Raw genomic sequence first — 21,905 nt, 5'->3', positions numbered from 1 at the left:
ATCACAAATAACTGAACTGAATATGTGTGTTAACACAGGAGGTATGGATATAATATGAACAATAAGATTTAGTCAGAATGCAGGAAAGGAGCGGCATACATTACTGTCCACAGAACAATGAGCATTACAAAATGACTGATTTTTTGACATGGAAGCTGTTTCCTTCATGTAGGACACATGTTGCCCCAGAATTGAATACCAGTATGTCTGTACAGGTATGCTATAAAAGCTAATACGCAATGCACATGGCACAGAAGCACTCACAGCATGACATGCCTCAAATAAACATTTCAGTGCCATGCAATCACAACCTGTGATGATATATCATTGTCCAACATAAAAATGTATATGGATAACTACATACAGAGGTGTTTTTGCAATGTCAGTACATTCATATAATCTTGCTGTTGTCAGGAAATGAACAAGAAGTAATGCAACTCTACCGACCAGTGACATCTGGATGGTCTACAAGTGTCACAGTGGAACTCTTATAACTAGTATGGCAATTTGCTAATCAATCTCTGAGATGAAAGGGATAGTGGAGGACTCTCACACTGTAAATGGACACATTGCAACTGTGGTTCATGCCATTCATGCATTACAGTAAGAGACACAACAATGCTAACTGACAGTGAATATATTACATGATATATTACAGGATGAATACACATTGGTAGAAATATCAGTACAGTTGTGACATATGTGGTTATGTGAAGGCATTACATCACGTTCTTTCTGCAAGGGATAGGTGTGACTGTAATTGATTTAGTATGTCAACAACAGGCAACATCTCATTCCCTCATGCCAGAGGATAGAACTCTTAACATATGTTATATATAAGTAATATGAAAGGAAATGTCATCATTACTCTGAATAAATGTGACAAATTGTCCTAGCTTTCAGTAGGAGGGATCCATATCTATATGTGTACAAGGCAATATGCCTGACACTGTTAGTAACATGTACAGTCACAATAAGACTGATGCAGTGTAGTCTGAGTGGTAATGGATAGATTTGAACTAGCTACCCAAGATCACAAGCTAAACATTAGTGCTCAAATCACAAGTGCCACACATGTTGAGCTACAACTGAGACAGTGCACAGTTAAATGGATGACATCACCACTGTTTATTAGCTGGATTTTTATGCTAAAAAGTATTTGATATATAGAGCTGCAAATTATATATGCCTTTGCACAACAGTATACAGAGCATGAGTGTGAAAGACACCCAAATCTGGACTCCAACATCTGAACTATGTAGTTACACAATGTACAAAGCACACTACCAAAGTCATGCAACACATGTCAATGTGCACTCCAAATGTGACATCCTGCAGGTATTTTAATAGTATGTAATCACTGTCTGGACAAGACATGTTTTTTTGAGGATTCTAGGATTTGTTAGTATTGCAGAGTACCACTGTAATTCAATCTCATAATTAGAATACATACAGGTGTTTGTACATTGCCTGTGGTATATGACACTAATAACTATCACACTATTGCAGTAGTAATGGAATCAAACCATCCATCTATCCACTTACATCATCTTTACAGGACATTATCAGCAGCCAGTGCCGTGGGAGAATAATGACTACAACTGAAACATACATCATCTATGACAAGATGACATCAGCAGTGTATTGGCAAGGAGATGTATCTGGTAACTTTATTTTTACAAGCTATTAGGTCTTGTAAAAGTTGCCACTACATATGTGTGTAAAACAACCATGACTCCATTAGGAGTCAAACTTGCAGAAGTTAAGTACTGCTGTATTTTAAGACATGCAGGCACTGCAGAAGAAGTCTGACATTTAAATAGTGACACTTCACTTGCACATCAGTGTGTTGAACCAGGGGTATAGACAGACAATATAATGGATTTGTGTAATCTTAATGATGTCACACAAAACACCTGCCATTTGAAGAATATAAACATTCTTCCCCCAACTCCATTTAACAAATGTTTGCATCACTTTTCTTTGAAAAACAAAATTGCTATCTTTTAACCCATGGCACTGTTATTTGAAGCATTAATTTACAAATGTATGTACACAGTATTGCCTAAAAAACAATGTTTTGCATAATGCATAGATAATTGTAATCATTACATTACAAACAGTATGTATAGCTGCACTCTTGTGTAGCAATGAAGTTGCAGATGTGAAAGGTGGGCTTTGGGGGTGGTGTAGTCATCTTTGATTTTAAAATTTTTATTCAGAGTAAAGATTGATAGAGCACATGCTCACCTAACTGTAAACAGCCTAACACACACATCTACCATGTTGGGTATTTAACCTCCTACATATCTAGCTTACATAATCTAGAGAGAGCACTGTATTAGTTGTAAGCACCACAGGAGAAGTCTGACTTTTAAGGGTTGACAGTGCAGTCTTGTTGGAATGACCCTCATCTGTGTGTTTCATACAGGATGTTTTTGTATATGTTGGTATAAGGGAGCTGTGGGCACATTTAAATGCTTTCTGCCTAGTGGAAATGGAGACAGCAACAAGCATTGCACACACTCACACACACACACACACACACACTCACACACACACACACACACACACACACACACACACACACACACACACACACACACACACACACACACACACACACACATTCTCCATGGTGGGTATTGAATCTTCTCTATATCTAGGTTACATAACCTAGAGATCATGGCATTACTCAGAAGTGCCACAGGAGAAGTTCGACTATTAAGGGGAAAGAATGCACTCTTGTCAGGATGACCTCATCATGTGTTTCTTACAGGATGTTTCTGCAAAAGTCAATATAAGGGAGCTGTGTGTACATTTAAATGTATCCCTACAGGGGAAATGGATAAGTAGCAAGCATTACACATATGGTGGGTATTAAACCTCTTACATATCTAGGATACACAGTCTACAGAGCACTGTATTACTCATAGGCACCACAAAAGTGTGACTGCTAGAGAAGAGATTGAACTTTTGTCAGGATGACTTCTTCAGTGTGTTTCAGAGAGAATGTCACTGTGAAAATAAGGATAAGGGAGTTGTGAGTAAAAGTATTATTCTCAGGAGAAAAAGATACATCACCAAGTGATACACATATTTTCACACACACACAGACACACGCAAGTCTTCTATGTTGGGTATTGAACCTTCTGCTCTCTAGGTTACACTCTCTAGAGAGCAATCTACTTGTCATAAGCACCACAGGAGAAAATGGACAATACTTGTGTGAAACCAGACATTGGAATATTTTCAAAAATCTATGCTTTAAAGAAATGATACTGCGTATCCCAGGTCCTGTAACAAATGCATAAGTGTGCACAGGACAGTGCACCATAATTATGATTGTCACATGTAATGACAGCATCTTATAATGAAATATAGGTAATGTACTCATTGTACTTTGTGTTAATTGTGAGAGAGATTGACATGTTCCACATAATGGGATGACATACACATTGACTATTGCACACCAGTGGATTATCAGTTAAACATTGCAGTGACTTCATGCCAGCATGACTGCACACTTGTATTGTCTCATGCTTGTACTATGTGCATTGGCAAGACAAACAGGCAAGTTGTGCAGAATGATAGTGATGCACGTGGTGCGAATACATCAACCAACACCATAATGACGTCCTGGGTGGGGAAGGAAACATGGTGACTAACAAATGTACAATAGTTTTAAATGAAGAGAAATATTTTAAAGTGTATAATGTTTCTGAAGTATACATTGATAATAATGTGGCTAACCTACTAGCCAAATGCATGCCATTTGTTTTCACTAAGTTGTCTAATTTCACTAACACTGTTATAGATTTGAAATTGTATTTAAGGAAATTGAATTGTTTGTTATTACATCAGGATAATATGTACAACAGTGGGAATAATAGGTATAGTATCAGTTCCACTTACAACCCACCCCTCCATCCCCTGTTAGTTTAATGATGGGAACTTACGCAGACATGAACAAGACTCCCTAAAACTATTGCAGAGAGAGAAGATTAGAATTATGAAACTGGACAAAGGAGGAGTTGTTATGAGTGTACAGATGTACAGTAGCAAAATTAATGAGATCTTAAATGCTGATACTTACGAAGCGGTATCACTAAATGAATTAAATGGGGCATATAGGAGAATTACCTCCCAGTTGAGTGACATTTTTTTGGAGAAAAGGATAGATCTTAATTTAAATAATTATTTAAACATCACAATACCAAGAGTTTTGGTTTTCTTTGGAATCCCTAAGATCCACAAAAGTATTGACAATCCCCCTATGTGACCACTTGTGGATGGAAGGGACTCAATAACATCAGCATGTGCTAAATACTTAGACTATGAACTTAAAATGTGTTAACAAATTAGAGTCAAATTTGTAGAGACTTGTGGTCCTTTTTAGAATTCATGAATGGAATTGAATATGACCAGAAAGACATAATGGTAACCACTGATGTGTGTGATTTGTACACAGTTATTCCTCAACTAATAGGACTAGAATGGGTAAATGAGATGTTACTGGAACAGGAAATTTCCCATGAGAAAACCAACCTTATTATGGAATTGTTACAGTTAGTTCTCAGTAATAATTTTGTTTCTTTTAACAAGTATTACTTGCATAAAAGAGGGATTGCCATGGGGTCCCCTTGTGGAGGACCATACGCAAACATTGTAATGGCCCATTAGGAGAGACATTATATTTTTAACACCAAGTTTAATAATTACACAAGAACATATTATAGGTTCCAGGATGACATCAGTTTGGTATGAAAAGGTTTGGATGAGGCCCTCGAAGAATTTTTAAGATATATTAACAGCACGACTAGCTTGTTGTGCTTTACCTGGAATATCAGCTCAAACTATATGGACTATTTGGATATCCACTTGGTCAAAGATGAGGTTAATGAGGGATATATAGCCACAATACATAGAAAGGAAACATATTCCAACTGTTTCCTACATTACAGCAGCTCATACCTGGAACATCAAAAGAAATCTATTGTTAAAGGACAGTTGGTGAGAGCTGCTCACATGGTGACTAGGCCGAAGATTTTATAGAGGAATGTGGTACTTTATGCTCAATGTTTTGAAGAGAGTGTATCTAAGTAATTTGATTGATGAGCTAGTGCAGGAGGTAATGAGGAAAAGATAAAGGGGCTACTTTAGACCTGTCCTTAATACTGGGAATAGGACGTGTAGAATCAGTAGCCAGGATACCAACATGAATGTGAATATGTCCTTAGAGGGTGATTTCCCTGTTTTTGAGGGGCAACCAGCACAGGTGTTGCACCTAGCTAATAGCCAGGATTTTTCTAAAGCTTTGATTATAACCTATAGTTAAGATTGTAGAAGTCTGAAATGGATATTTGAGAAAAACTGGTCCATTTTGTCAGAAGACCCTTGTGTTAGGAACCATGTAGATGAAAGATCCACTATATTGTACCAGAAGGGAATGACCTTCAAGGACTTAGTATATAGGGCAAGAAAATTCTAATGGGATGCATGGTATGACTAAATGTGGATCATGCACTAGGTACCACAAAATAAAGATAGGAGGCAGGTTTATTGTACGTAACAAAACATATCAAATAAAAGGGAGATACAATTGTAAATCAAAAGCAGTGGTATATATTGCTATTTGTGATGCATGCTCAGTATTCTATATTGGCAAAACTGAAAGGCGGTTTTCCCAGAGAATTTACCAGCATGAATATGCCATTTGAAAGAACAATTTAAACAATGCTTTGGCTAAACATGTTAGTTCATGGTCATCGATCAAGTTTGTATTGATGACAAGAAGGCATGGGGTGTTTAGCGTTAAAAGAGTTGAAATGGCAAGTGCATTTGCAAGCTGATAGCTGGCCAGGTATCAATGATCGTAGATCAATTACCCCATTTCTAAAGTTAAAGGCATTGCAGAGGAAGAAAATAGTTTAAAGCCAATAAATTTGTCTTATTTTCTTTAACACAATTCTGTATAAAGTACTTTGTCTTTGAAAAACAGTAATAACATTACTATATGTAATAATGACACTGTAACTTTAAAGCAGGACCTTGCAGTGTTTAAGTAAGTAGTGGCATAACCAATCAAATGCAAGTAGGAAGTACTTAAAGAGGAAATGTGTTCAACACTATGTCTGATGAAGTTTAACACTGTTTTAAATGAAACCGCTGGTTTCATTGTTTTATACCATTAAAGTGTTTGAGTTTTAAAAGTTTGGCGGCTTTTATTGGATACTTTGAGAACAGTTGTTTTGGGTCCAAGCAACAGCTTTTATTTGTTGTATTTGGTTTGTTTTTGTGGATTTTGTTACATCACCAAGTGATACACATATTTTCACACACACAGGCCATCAAATCCACAGATATTGCCATAAGCTGTGTACTTCTATTTAGCCTTAGCTGCATTTGTTGCCCAGTGCCAGACATTTACAAATACAGAGGTAGAAGATTAATGATACAAGCGAGAAGATAAAGTGATAGGGTGAGATGGAGGCAGGGACAAAGTAGATTATCAATGAAGAAGGATAATAGTGGCTCACAACAACATGTAGCCAACAGGTACACCTAAATTACTGAACTAGAAGCACTCATTAACACTTAGCTAATTGCTGGAATAGAACCCTTGAAATTATTCAAAAATCTTTCTACATGTGAACATTAGCACGTCACACCACAAAAGAATTACTACTTCAGAACATTAAAATAACACTGTTGAAGCACATTGAAAGCTTTTAGAAAAATGAGTGAACAGAGAGCTGGAGACAGATGCATAGAGAAATAAGAGCATGTTTTGTAGGACATGTAGGAACATCTCTGTGGTGTTTTAGTCTTACTCATTAAAAGTCATTAATCTGTCATGTGGTGTACAATAACCTGCTTGCTATAGGTACAAATCAGGGGTAGGAGAGTGCAACCAGCATGAATACCTAATCAGGAGAAGGTTGGGGTTGCAGTGTTTTTGAAAATGATGTCTTACTATACTAATACATTGTTAAGTTAAGGGAATGTGTTATATGCGAAGAAATACAGATGTCTGCAAGTAAATATATGATAGGAATATGAGCTGTCATGAAGTAATAATCTGGCATACAGCTGTAATCGAAGCCATGACACTATGCAAAAACATCAGACTACAAAACAAAGATAATTATCTGAGCATGCTACATATGAACTCATAGTTTAATACATCCAGCAGCCTAATAAATGTTACATTAACTGTTCTGTAGTACTTCCTTTAGTCTGCCTTTACCTTGTATTCCTATAGCACAGTGGATTTAAGTACATTTGTACAATAGTAACAAGACCACTGCAGATTAGACTAAAACCTTCAGCTTTTCAGCATAAGAAGTTAAACAGCATTCTGTCACTCAGCATTGCTGTACTATGCCAAACTCCACACAAATGTGGACTACATAAAGTGAAGGATTTTTCATGGGCCATTCCTGGTGATGTGTGGCTTGTGTATGAATCTATTTTTTGACCAGATTAAATGTTTGATGTGAAGGAGGGGTGGATAGGGCAGTAGTGAAAATTGGGTTGGCAAGAAGATTGCAGCACACAGGGAAAAGAATAGAATAATTTGCAGAGGGGTCATAGGAGAGCACTATAGCTATCCACTTCTTCAAAATGTTAATGTACAGTTGTACACACCATTTCATGACTTTGCAGTGTCACCACATATGTGATGGGTGACAAAAATGGAATATTATACAACAACCCCCCATTAATATTCAAAAACGTGCACACTGATTGGTCAGCGTGCATGTTGCAAATTAGAGTTATAGTAATGGAAAAAGGTCCAGTCGCCCGGACTTTTTCCATTACTATAACTCTTTTTTTACAGCAATGGAGAATGCAAGATCTCCTTTGCTTCACACTGTCTCGCTATGTTAAAGGAGTTTAACATAGCGAGACAGCTTTAAAAAAAAGCAACCGAGATTCTCCGTTGCTTTTTTTAAAGCTGTTTCGCTATGTTAAACTCCTTTAACATAGTGAGACAGTTTGTAAAAAGCAACAGAGATCTTGCTTTCTCCGTTGCTTTTTTCAAAACTGTCTCGCTATGTTCAATGGGTTTAACATAGCGAGACAGCTTTAAAAAAAGCAACGGAGACTCTGTTGCTTTTTTTAAAGCTGTCTCGCTATGTTAAACCCATTTAACATAGTGAAACAGTTTGTAAAAAGCAACAGAGATCTTGCTTTCTCCATTGCTTTTGCCCACAGCTCTGATGTACTGCGTAGGCATATGCATGTGCAGTACATCAGAACTGCCGCAGAATACCAGACAGCTGCGGAAGGGCAGCACAGAGGCATTATACAATGCCATTATTTAAGAAAAGTAATTATTTTTTTTCTTAAATAATGTCATTGTACAATAGCAATAACCCATGCCTGGGTGTGGGTAGTGCTGGATTTACCCACAGTTGGCTTTGTTTGGCACAAAAATGCATCAGGTCTCTTAACCTTCTATACATGTCCACTACTATCAGGGCCTTCAGGATCAATAGGAAACACTTATGGGAAAAATGCAGTTAGGAGAAAAGAAGATCATGTGAAGTTTAAGGTTTGTCCAGTGAAAAATAAATTCTTTGGTCACCAACAAAGGCATTATGCCTGGAAATCAATCAATCTATGCAGGGTGCTCACAACCTCCACCCCCTAGTTCATTGAATTTCATGATTTATTTGAAAACCTTAAGGGTGTTGAACCCACAACTAACATTAAACTCCCAGGCCATAGCATCCTTAATGATTTCATCATCCTCACTGTCATTTCTAATCAAGTATGCACTGCCATAAAAAGCAAAAATGTCTAAGTGTGGTCACGGACAAACCCACTTCAGAATTGTTCAGTATTATTGCTCAGTTCGTCTCCTATCATGTATTCATAGTTAGGAATAGAGCCATAAAAGAAGGACAAATTCTATCATGCTGAAATCACACCAAGACTATACCAGTGCACAAAGGTGGGTACTTTGCTGCACTCAGTAAGTGTCATCCTACCACTTTGTTCTCTTCAGTGTATAAAATGGTAAACAGATGTGTACATAAACAACTCTTAGAACATATAATATTTCAGATATAATCGCCAACAACTGGCATGGATTTTGCGACACTAAATGACTGACACTGCACTTGCACACCAGGGGAATTTATTTGCACTAATCTGGATACTGACAAGCTCATTGGACGTGTTTTCCTTGATCTTTTTAAAGCCTTTAATGTAGTTTGCCATGTAAGACTCATGGATATTTAGGGAAATATTGGTCTCACACTCATTGTGAATATATGGTTCCCAAACTGTCTGTCAAATCAGAAACAGGTGAAATGGAGCATATAAGGGCAATATTTAAACTATGCCCTTGATTTTGGGCCTTTTTCCCTCACATATCTCTAAAATTCTTGGCACAAAAAATCAGGACAAAGCCAAAAATAATGGGGGGCAAAGTGCCAAAATCAAGGACAAAATGTAAATATTGTTCTTATTGAGTCATAATGTGACAAAAGAAACATTTGCGCAAATAAACTGTAAGCCGCACACACACACACACACACACACACACACACACACACACACACACACACACACACACACACACACACACACACACACACACAAAAACATACCCTAGCAACATATTCTGAGTGTGATATTTAGATATCTTCTTACATCACCAGCCATACACATAATGTAACTTCTCAAAGTAACTCAGACCCATTCACAGTAAAAGAAAATGTTAAACTTCATAAACCTTATACACAAAGACATGAATTCAAATAGAAGAAAAACAACTTCCCCAGTCTAAATTAAAACCCTAAAACAAAATTTAAGATAAAAATAAACTGAATGAAAAACAGATCTCAACCAGTAAGATGAAAAACAGCAGTGCCTACATATCAGAACAATAAACTAAATAGGACTACACTAGTTAAAACATGAAAAAATAAATGCTAACATTACCTTCAGAACACTTTTAAAATAAGACTACAACCTTATCTGGCACAAAAAAGAACACCTCAAAATGGTTACAAAAATACAAAACAAAGTATCCATAGGACAGTTAATTTAGAAAAACTTTGTAAAGCCTGATATCAATATATACCTTATGTCTGTTAATGGGCTTTATCCCACTAAAATAAAAATGAATCATTAGTGAAAAATAAATAAATATTTTTTGTAATATGTAGGGGCATGGCTAATATGATGTAAAAGCTCCTGGCACTGTATAGCTAGGCATCTCTGGAAGTAGCAGTTTAGGAAACTCCATTCTATGAGCTGCAGCTTTGCCATGCATCATGAAACTAAGGATAATGCATAGGCAACAGAGTGTGTAACAATTTATTGAAGTTGCACCATTCCGTATATTTAAACATAGTTCAGAATATATGAAGGTCAGAACAATTAAGTTATACTAGTGCAATGAGATTAAGTCTTGTGATTATAGATAGATTTAAGTTAATACTAATGCAAAACAGGAGAAAGTGAGGGGCACAATGTCTGACTTGGACCGTGGAAACAATCTTGGGTATACAGGGGTATCTCCATATATCTGAGAATGGTTCGTTGGTCTTATAGTTCCATACACGGGCCTCCACCAAATTAGTATAACTGCATGCAGGAAAAGAGATAGCAGAGAATTTGTTCGGTAAAGTGATGCCTTAAGTTGAGCTTCAGAGGTGGGAGGAAGTTCCACGAGGTAGAAATATTCTGAAAAACACTACATTGGAATGATTAGTATGTTGTTTATCACCACCTTTGGTTATATCTTGAATAATTACTGTCCTCATTTCCCTTGGGTATCTCACACTGTCTACTTTGATGACCTTCTACTACAGCTTCTGCCATGTGTTTCTTTTATGTTGCTTTAAATTGTCACTTCCATCACAGCAACACATACAAAACTAATGCAGTAATAGGAAAGGGCTAACCTGTAATACACCACTAGAATGCAGCTTAGTGGCATGACTCATTAAGAAGCATAATTATTAATAAGCCAATCCAGTGGTCTGAGTGCCCAAGATAAAAACTAGTAAACCTAAAATAAGGCACACATGGAGCTCAGCAAAACGGAGAGTAATCTGGTGAGAAGTATTCTTAGTAAAGAATGGAAAAAATTTGCTAGTTTGTCTGACTTAAATCATATCTTTGAAAATCCATTTAAACATGTATATAGGAAGGGACGTAACATCAAGAATATATTGGAAGGGACACACTTCCTTAACCCCACTAATAACAATAACAAAAAAGGGACATGAAAATGTGGGCGTTGCCCATATTGCATTAACATCAAGGAAGGTGATTCTATTCTTTTGAAAAAGAGGAACAAGTATATTACTACTCAAGGTTTTGCCAACTGTAATACCACAGGAGTGATTTATATTGCTACATGTGAAATCTGTGACTCTTTTTACATTGGCAAGACCGAGAGGAAATTGAGGCAGAGAATTTACGAGCATTTATATGAAATAAGGAAAAGAAAAGATAATATTGTGCTGTTGCTTGTGCTCTGCAGTTTCGTTTGCTGTGCTGTGCTGCTGTGATTTAGCTTGCTATGGATTGTTTTTGTGCTTGTTCATTAAAGCAGTTGTCCGTTTTGCTGAGCTCCATGTGTGCCTTATTTTAGGTAAACATAATTATTAAACACGCAGTACTAAGACTAAATATGCAAATGTCTATTGTTTGAGGAGGACAAAACTTGAAATACTAACCACACAAGGGACTTTGGTACTTGCATCCTTTTAGCAATTATTCTTATCTTTCACTAAGTGTAATTCTGGATTAGAAAAGCACTGTTTCTATTGCATACTTGGCAGTGGAATTGTAAAATTGACCATTTTAGCATTTTACCACCTGTATGCTTCACCCGATAATGCAGCTGTTAGTGTAAAAGGCTTGATGCAAACTTCATGCCATATTTAAAACCATGCCCATTCTCCTCCTTGCAAGCCTTAAAGGATATTGCATATGGCAGACAGTTTGGATGAATTATTAATTTTACAGTTTCTATTTGTACAAATAGTTTGCTTTGTTTGTTTGTTTTCTGACCTGGTATAAGGCCTGGTTAAAGACTCTTTTCAGCCTTGGCCTGAGCCTATAGGGCAGAGAGCCCTACAACATGTATAGAGCCTCATCATGGTAGAACACAATAAATGCTGAGTTTTACAAATTAGTAGGCTAATCCGAACACCTTAGTAAGTAGTAAAGAGTTAAGCTATAGGCAAGAAGCTCAATATGTTATTGGCTTGTCTTAAACCCCATGTTTCTGTTTCATGATGATAAATTCTTTGAAGGCAGAAGGGATATAGAGTTATGTATTAGGCAGGTCTACACAAATTATTGTTATGGCTGTCTGCATTCTGCCAATGTAGTCTTTGCTTTTGTTACTCATTATCTCGAAATTTAGGATGATTCAGATTGATAAATACTTCATTTGACAACCGTGCTTTAATGCCAGAATCATGTCAAATTCACATGGCTCATATTTTAGACTGAAACTTGGCATGATTTTCGAACATGCTGCTGTGAGATACTCTACAGCTTTAATGAAAACCTGTCAAAGATAAAACTATAAAAGACAAAGGAGAGTTTACCCACCAGTAAGTCACTGAAGGAGGTACTGGAAGAACATGAGCACATTGAAGTAATCTTCATCACCTGTATCAATCATTCCTTTTGCACTCTGCATTTTTAGTACACTGTTAGTGTGAACAACATTTTCAGATGACATAATACATACCATTATTGAACAAATTGTTACCTATGAGCATTTTTCCCAGAACAACATTTGCATCTGCCCAGTGAATATATTAGATACGTCACTGTATTTCCTAAATAATTTAACCCATATGAGCAACACATTCCATAAAAAACCTGCATTGTTGAACATATTCTGCCCATCATTATTAACAGCTTATTTTATTATGGCATGTTCTAATGTGGTCCGTTTCCTCTTGTTATTACATTAGGCACATCTGGTAAAGGGATAGCTACCATCTGGCAGGAGGTAAACTAAATAGTTTCTCTTTTTTCTGCACTGTTATAAACTGCATCCATTATTTTGTCTGGAATTGCGTGTTCACATGTGAAACTAATAACACAGATGTTCATATACTATTTTAATAAATTCATCTCTCCATAATATGAAATAATTGTTGAAGCTTCTTGTCTTGATCATGCATTTTCTAGGAATGAGAAAACAAAGGATACCTGTGTGGATTTTTTTCTCTTTATTTTTGATACATAATAGTTTGCATTGATGTATGAGGTTCATGAAAAAAATAATCTAAGCACTTAGAGCCCAGAGCTGAGAAACACTAATCTGTAGAAGTGGAAAGAATGCAAACAACTGGAGTCCCAGAGGCACATAGCAAGAAAAGGGGAATACTCAGCAATACACAACAACAGTAATAAAGAATACAGATTAACCAACAGGAAACAAAGATAAATGAATGTAACAATATACAATGAAAGAAATAATTGAAAAAATAAAAATACCGTGACATACACCGAAGCAATATATTTATTCTTCACGGCATTTTTATTGTATTACATTTGGATGCATCTCTGGTGTCTTAGGTTTTATTATTATTATTATTATTATTATTATTATTATTATTATTACTACTATTTTATTTTAACAACCACATAATTTCAGTTAAAGCAATAATTACACCAAAACATGAAATGATAATAGAGAAATCACTGCCCAATAAATTACGGAGGAAGTTGAAACTTAACTTTTACTAAACACACAGGATATATTTCAGCCACATATCTTCCACAACATATACATACAAGATTTGTCAAAGTTCTCTTTTACTTAGCCCTCATTAGGCCAGTCATTGAGAATCATGAGTATAATGCCCCTTTGGCGTGTTTCTGTCTAGATACACGTAACAACTGCAAAACCCACAGTGGTGCCTTACTAAAAGGATACAAGGCCTAAACATTATGTCATACATGGACTGACTGAAAGCCCTGTATCCATGTCTGGCATACAAGGCATCCTCCAACCCATTAGTAATTGATTTACTGCTCATCAGCAAGTCAAATGGCATCAGAAATACTCATAAAGAGGAAAATAAACAACAACTTCAAGGTGTCTTTGCAATAAAAGAGAAATCCAGTAGCAAAACAGTAGCAAAGACAAGGCTCCAGTTTCTTCATGAACTACAGCTGTTTATTAACACAGTACACAAGCGCTTTCACAAATGCTTCTTCAGGTGTATCCATACTGCTATCAAATCACCTGTTTTAAACTAACATCAGAGATCACATGACTCCACCAGTTAACAACTTAAAAGAAAATACCTCTTAATGTGTTGAAATACTAAAATATATTCCTGTATATTAAAATGCATAAAAAATATATAAAAATTAATACAAAAATACAAAATCATATACAGAAATAATACAACACATAATAGTTAAAATCACCTACGTAATGGTCTATTTTTTAAAATGGGTCTTAGGGGCACATGTTCATTCAAGCCATGTCCCACATCAGCCCTCAACCTAACGATCCAACTGGCTTCCAAGTCTTCGGTTCTGGCTCTGATGTCACCTCCCCTCTTATTTTCTTTACATCTACCTAAAACCATAAATTGACAGCTATGTCTCTCATTTGTCTCTGAGACATGCTTTTCTAAGGCATTAAACATACTTTTTTTTTTAATGTGATAAATGTGCTCCCTTATTATATCTCTCAGTTGCCTATCGGTCTTGCCAACATAAAATTTATTACATAACTGGAACAGAGCTAAATAAACTACATGGGTTGTACTGCAGGTTGCACTCACACTCAGGTGAAATATCTCCTGGGTATTCGGATGTTTTAAAATGTCCCAGTATTAATTAATTTGCAGTATTGGCAGTTCTTGCACGTTTAGTCCCTATGCCATCAACCTGATCAAACTGTTCTCTTGTTGTACATAATCTTCTCCTTAATGATTTCTTATTTTTGAACGTAAATTGGGGATGTGAGTCTAAAAACCTACCAACCTGCCAATCTGAAGTCAGGAGATTCCAATGTGCATTAATAACTTCCAGTATTTCCTTACATCTCTTGAGTAACGTATACACATTCTTAACTTATTATTTTGTTGATTCACTCTGGTAACATTGACTGAATCTGAAAAATATGGGTTAGTTCTAGTGTTACTTAGTTCTTGTATTTTCATCATGTCTTTAAATATCTCATCCTGATCATAACCTCTTTCTACCAACTCTGTCCCAATCAGTTCCACTTGTTCTTTGAAATCATCCTGTTTCACATTAAGTCTTGACGCTGTGTATAACTGGTTGTGTGCAACATTGTTAAACACAAATTTAGGATACATACTATCTTTACTCAATAATTTGTTGACATGACATTCCTTCCTATACATACTAGTACTAATCTCTCCATCCTCTCCTTTCCTTACCCTGACATCAAGAAAATTGATCTCTGTGTAAGACAAATTTAATGTAAATTTAATAAATGGTGTAGCATTATTTATACATACTACAAAGTCCAACAGATATTCCACTAACCCCTTCCAAATTAGAAAGAGGTCATCCACAAATCTCCTGAAAAACAATACATTCTGTTTATAAGAGCCTTTCTCCACATTTTCCATTTCCCATACGGACATTACTGCATTTGCATAACTATTGGCACACAATGTTCCCATTGCAACGCCATTCCGTTGCCAGTATATCTTGTCCGTAAACAGAAAAATGTTGTTTTTAAGTACTAGTCTCAAAAGGATCTGTATTAACTCTGTACTTTTTTGTGTCTAACTTCCATCTTTATCTAATAATTTCATAATGCTACTAATACCAAAATCATTTGAGATAACTGTAAAGAGGGACACCATATCAAGTGTAACAAATATAACTGATTCTAATGTGTGCCCCTCCCTAGTAAATTTGTACAAATCCCTAATGAAGTGCTCCGTGTCTTTCAAAATATAGATTGACTTCCCTAATAAACCTTTAAGATTTTTTTCTAAAAAGATGGAAGCAGATTCTGTGCACCAATCCCTCCCTGCCACAATGGGTCTCATAGGGGGGGGGGGTTCTCTTTGCACTTGTGCACTTATGGAAGTCCTTGAATGTTAGGTGTAACAAGATTTTGTATTATAAAATATTTCAGAAGATTCCTATCTATTAAATCCTTTTTCTTTAGATTTTTAAGTTCCTTATGTACTCTTTCTACCATTTCCTTCATCTGCAAAGGAGAACTATTTTGATAAAATTTGGTGTCACTCAACAATTCATTCATTTTAGCATCATATTACTTTTTATCCATTAAAACTATCTACCCTCCTGTGTCAGCTGGCCGTATCATTATTGTAGGATCGGTCTGGAGGTGTATCAGAGCTTCAGACTCTTCTTTACTCATATTGTGCCATTTATTTCTACTACATTTCTTTTTTTTTTTTTGCTCATAATATACTCTGTATACATCTTCTATACAAATGTTTTCAAAAGCATTTATTAACGAATTTTGCTTGGGTACAAATAAACTTGGCTTGCTAAAATTAAATACTTTTTCATCAGAATCATTGTCAAACATGATTTTAAGCATAAGATTACGTATGAACATTTTAATGTCAAATATGATCTTTGTAATGTCCATGTCTGCTGCAGGAATGAACGACAAACCTTTTTCTAACACTTTAAACTCATGTTTGGTTATGACAACTGACGATAAATTAACTATTAAACTTTTGCATTCATAAATGCTTTCTTTATTGTGTTCTGACTCACCACTTCTTCCACATGTTTTCTTTTGTTCCGTGTAGTACTTCTCCCTTTTGGCTGATTTCTGTACTGTCTTCTGCCCCCCCTGCTCATAGACATTTCCCTGGTGGGAAGTGGAAAGGTGAGTTTCATCTGTCCTGCGGGGCCTAAAAAAGTATTATTTGCTGCTTCATATTCCCCGGGTCTAGAGATAGCATCATCCGCTTCCCGATGAACATCCACCAGAATAGAAAACCTTCTAGCTTCGGTCGCCATTTCACGCATCATACCTTCCCCTTCATTTCGAATACTCCCTTCCTGGTCTTCCTGTGCATCAGTGACCTTCGGATTGGCTGACAATTCCATTTCCACAATCTGATTCACTGGGGCTACCGTTTCTGTACTCCTAATAGGTTCAGCATCTGGTATAATTGATTCTGATGAAAAAGTATTTAATTTTAGCAAGCCAAGTTTATTTGTACCCAAGCAAAATTCGTTAGTTAATGCTTTTGAAAACGTTGGTATAGAAGATGTATAGAGTATATTATGAGCAAAAAAAAAAAGAAATGTAGTAGAAATAAATGGCACAATATGAGTAAAGAAGAGTCTGAAGCTCTGATACACCTCCAGACTGATCCTACAATAATGATACGGCCAGCTGACAAAGGAGGGTAGATAGTTTTAATGGATAAAGAGGAATATGATGCTAAAATGAATGAATTGTTGAGTGACACCAAATTTTATCAAAATAGTTCTCCTTTGCAGGTGAAGCAAATGGTAGAAAGAGTACATAAGGAACTTAAAAATTTACAGAAAAAGGGATTCATAGATAGTAATCTTCTGAAATATTTTATAATACAAAATCCCGCTACACCTAACATTCAAGGACTTCCGAAAGTGCACAAGTGCAAAGAGAACCCCCCTTTGAGACCCACTGTGGCAGGGAGGAATTGGTGCACAGAATCTGTTTCCATTTTTTAGAAAAAAAATCTTAAAGGTTTATTAGGGAAGTCAATCCATATTTTGAAAGACATGGAGCACTTCATTAGGGATTTGTACAAATTTACCAGGGAGGGGCACACGTTAGAATCAGTTATATTTGTTACACTTGATATGGTGTCCCTCTTTACAGTTATCCCAAATGATTTTGGTATTAGTAGCATTATGAAATTATTAGATAAAGATGGAAGTTATACACAAAAAAGTACAGAGTTAATACAGATCCTTTTGAGACTAGTACTTGAAAACAACATTTTTCTGTTTAGGTACAAGATATACTGGCAACAGAATGGCATTGCGATGAGGACATTGTGCGTCAATAGTTATGCAAATGCAGTAATGTCAGTATGGGAAATGGAAAATGTGGTGAAGGGCGCTTATAAACAGAATGTATTGTTTTTCAGGAGATTTATGGATGACCTCTTTCTAATTTGGAAGGGGTCAGTGGAATATCTGTTGGACTTTGTAGTATATATAAATAATTCTACACCATTTATTAAATGTACGTTAAATTGGTCTTACACAGAGATCACTTTTCTTGATGTCAGGGTAAGGAAAGGAGAGGATGGAGAGATTAGTACTAGTATGTATAGGAAGGAATGTCATGTCAATAAATTATTGAGTAAAGATAGTATGCATCCTAAATTTGTGTTTAACAATGTTGCACACAACCAATTATACACAGCGTCAAGACTTAATGTGAAACAGGATGATTTCAAAGAACAAGTGGAACTGATTGGGACTTGATATTGATTAGCATAACACTGTCTATTTTACAAATTAAACTTACCTGCATTTGGATAGACTGTTTTTGCTGATAGCTTCTAGCCTGGACCAGCCAGCTCCATTCACCCTCACTACACTCAGGCTCACTCTGCTCTCCTACCCTACCCTACCACCATTCTCACCCACCCTCATGTCAATTGGATTTATTCTTACCATAGCTTTACCCATCATCACAAACCCACCAGTCGCACTAACTTACATCATTCCCACTTACACCCACAGCACTCCATTAATTTCACACATACTACTCGCATACTGTCAACTACATCATAAACTACCACACCCTCTGTGTTTTAGCACTTTAAACCTCCACTCTACTTCCACTTCAACTCCATCACTATGTCTCTAACCTCTAACCTTATACATTTCACATGGCCCCTAGTCTTGCCTCCTACAACAACTAACCTCTCCATAAAATACCCATTTCAACTACCATCCTTTAGTCACTACAACCCATCAAACTCTATATCCTACCAGCTTCTCTAATATATCCCCTAGTCGATATACTACAAACATAAAACTATGCTCAAAAATAAAAATTCTTCCCATTCTACTTAATCCCTACTCTAACAACAATTCTACCTTATCTCTATATTATGCTTCAAGAGCAAAAAGAAGACAGATACCCAATCCTCTCCCACCCCCAAAACTCTACACTATCTCAATATAGGGACATACACCCCAACCCTACCTCTCCTGCCCCCCCCAACTCCTACAAATCACTAAATTTCACAACCATTAACCTCCAAATCATTCAGAACAAAATACCTGAATTCCATTCCTGGATAGCCCATAACAAACCCGACATCATAGCCGCCACCGAGACATGGCTAAAGCCTTATAATAAAGAATCAGAATTCCTTCCTGCTGGCTTTGCATGTCTTAGATCTGACTGACCACATAAAAAAGGTAAAGGAGTCTATCTGTTATATCCTAACTCCTTCTCCATAATATCATACACCAAGCCAATCCCACAATTCTCATCACCTGAAATATTAATATCCTATCTTAGAATGAACAATTGCAAAAGCATATCTATTACTGTGTTATGCATTCCACCCAGCAATAACATTCGATCTTAGTGGAAATACTTGCATAGGTATCAAACAATATAGGAAAAATCATTTTAGGAGACATCAATATTAATTGTCTAGATATCTTCCACTGAAATCCTTCCACCAGTATCAACCTATATACCTTCACACAACTAATCAATGACATAACTAGACCAAACAAAAACAACAGCAGTGGCTCTATCTTGGATTGGATTCTGGTCTCTGACCCAAATAAAAGTGCATTCACAGGAATAGCATAAGTGATCACTTTCCTGTCTTCATACTTCTTCAAAAAAAAAAAAAAAAACACTTCATCACTTTGCAGGCACCACTGCAAACATACTAGAGACCTTTCCCATTTCCGGCCCATAACATTTAATGACTGTCTACAATGTATCAATTGGAATGTAATAAAATCTCTTCCCCTAGATGGTGCTGTTGAATTCTTTAACTCAACATTTCTCAAGGTCTTAAACAACCAAGCACCACTCATTCTACAGAGGGTGAATACTAATCATGCCATGTGCCTCATAAAACCCTCCAAACACCTCATGACCACAAGGGATAAAGCTTGGAAACACTGGCAAAAAAGCAAAAACAACTCTGACCTGACAAAATACAAACAGCTATGTAATCAACCGAAGCAACTAGTCATTAAAGACACAAAAGATCACTAACTTACATTACATAAGCACCATAAACAAAACCCTAAAATGTTCTGGAGTGCCATCAATTCCCTACTAAACCCAGGGTCAAACAACAATCCATGTCCAGACCCTGGCAACACACCCACAGAGGTAGCTACACTCTTTAACTCTTACTTCATCAACACTATTGCCAATCTAACTGCCACCTTTCCTCCACATTTCCCCTCTCCAAATTCATACTCCCCCATCCACAAACTTTCTCTCTCACCCATCCCTACCAACACAATAAAAAAACTGCTTCAAAAACTCAAACCTTGCTCTAATGCCCTAGACAACCTACCTCCCAAGTTCCTATAAATTTCTGCCAATTCCATAGCCTACCCCATCAGTATACTGGAATCCTGCATAACCACTATTTGGAACAAAGCCTACATTCTGCCTCTATATTAAGGTGGCACTAATACTGACTTCTCCAACTTCTGACCCATTTTTATCCTCTCACCTGTCTCTAAGATTCTAGAAAAATGCATCCACACCCAACTTTTTCACTATGTGCTTCACGGTCACAACCTTTATCCCACCAAACACAGATTTTGCCCAGGTCATAGCACTGCTATGGCTCTCATATCCTTCTTTAATGTACTCAACCAGCCTAGGATGAAGGAAAATTGTTTCCTCTCTCTTTTTAGATCTCTCCAAGACTTTTGATATGGTATCCCACTCTCTTCTTATCGCTAAACTGTCTGGCATAGGCATTTCACCTCCATTCCTAGAATGGTTTGCAAATTACTTCTCTAACAGGCAACAATCAACCAAATGGCAAAATTCTTTCTCTCATTTTCTGGACACAACAACAGGTGTTCCACAATGATCCATATTAGGGCCCCTTTTGTTCAGCATCTTTATCAATAACTTCCGCATCTCTCTTACCCAAAGTACTGTCATCCAATATGCAGATGATTCTACAATCATCTGTGCTGCCAATTCACCATCAGAACTTCTCGTACTTACACAAGATGCCCTCACTAACACAGAATTATGGATGTCCCAAAACCATCTCATCCTAAACCCAAATAAAACTAAACTTGCTCTTTTTCAACCCATGAAATCCACTACATTAAACAAGGAAAGATTTCACCATCCAATCCCAAAAACAGAACTATAACTGAAGTTGTACCATATACTAAACTGTTAGGGGTCATCATGGATGAAAATATGACATTTGTGATGCACATTCAAACCAATATTAAATACACACACACACCAAAAACTAGGCTCTCTTTACAGACATAAATACTTCTCAGCTACTCCACAAAACTGTCTCTTGCCTCTTCCTTCCTTCTGCCATCACTTCTTTATGGTGCACCTCTCCTGATCAGTACTCAGGTCTCTCTAAAACACAAACTAGCCTCTTGCTACAATAAAATCACAAAATTTGTAACAAATACCAATTCTTCTTCTCACCGCTGCTCTTCACTACTCCTACTAAACTGGCTGTAACTAACACATCACCTGACACTCATTCCGCTAACCACTGCACACAAGTTTATTTATAAACCTACCAACTACCCTTCCTTGTCCTCTCTACTCACACAGTATCATCCTAATAGACCTCTCAGATCCCATAACCAACTGTTCCTAAATGTAGTGAGACCTACCCCCACAGCTGGACAAATGCGCTACTCCTTTGCTGTAG

Source organism: Protopterus annectens, chromosome 2.part1, assembly GCF_019279795.1.
Source record: "Protopterus annectens isolate FY-2018-M chromosome 2.part1, PAN1.0, whole genome shotgun sequence".
Lineage (NCBI taxonomy): Eukaryota > Metazoa > Chordata > Ceratodontiformes > Protopteridae > Protopterus > Protopterus annectens.
The sequence above is the reverse complement of the archived record's forward strand: the minus strand, read 5'-3'. Positions refer to the sequence as shown.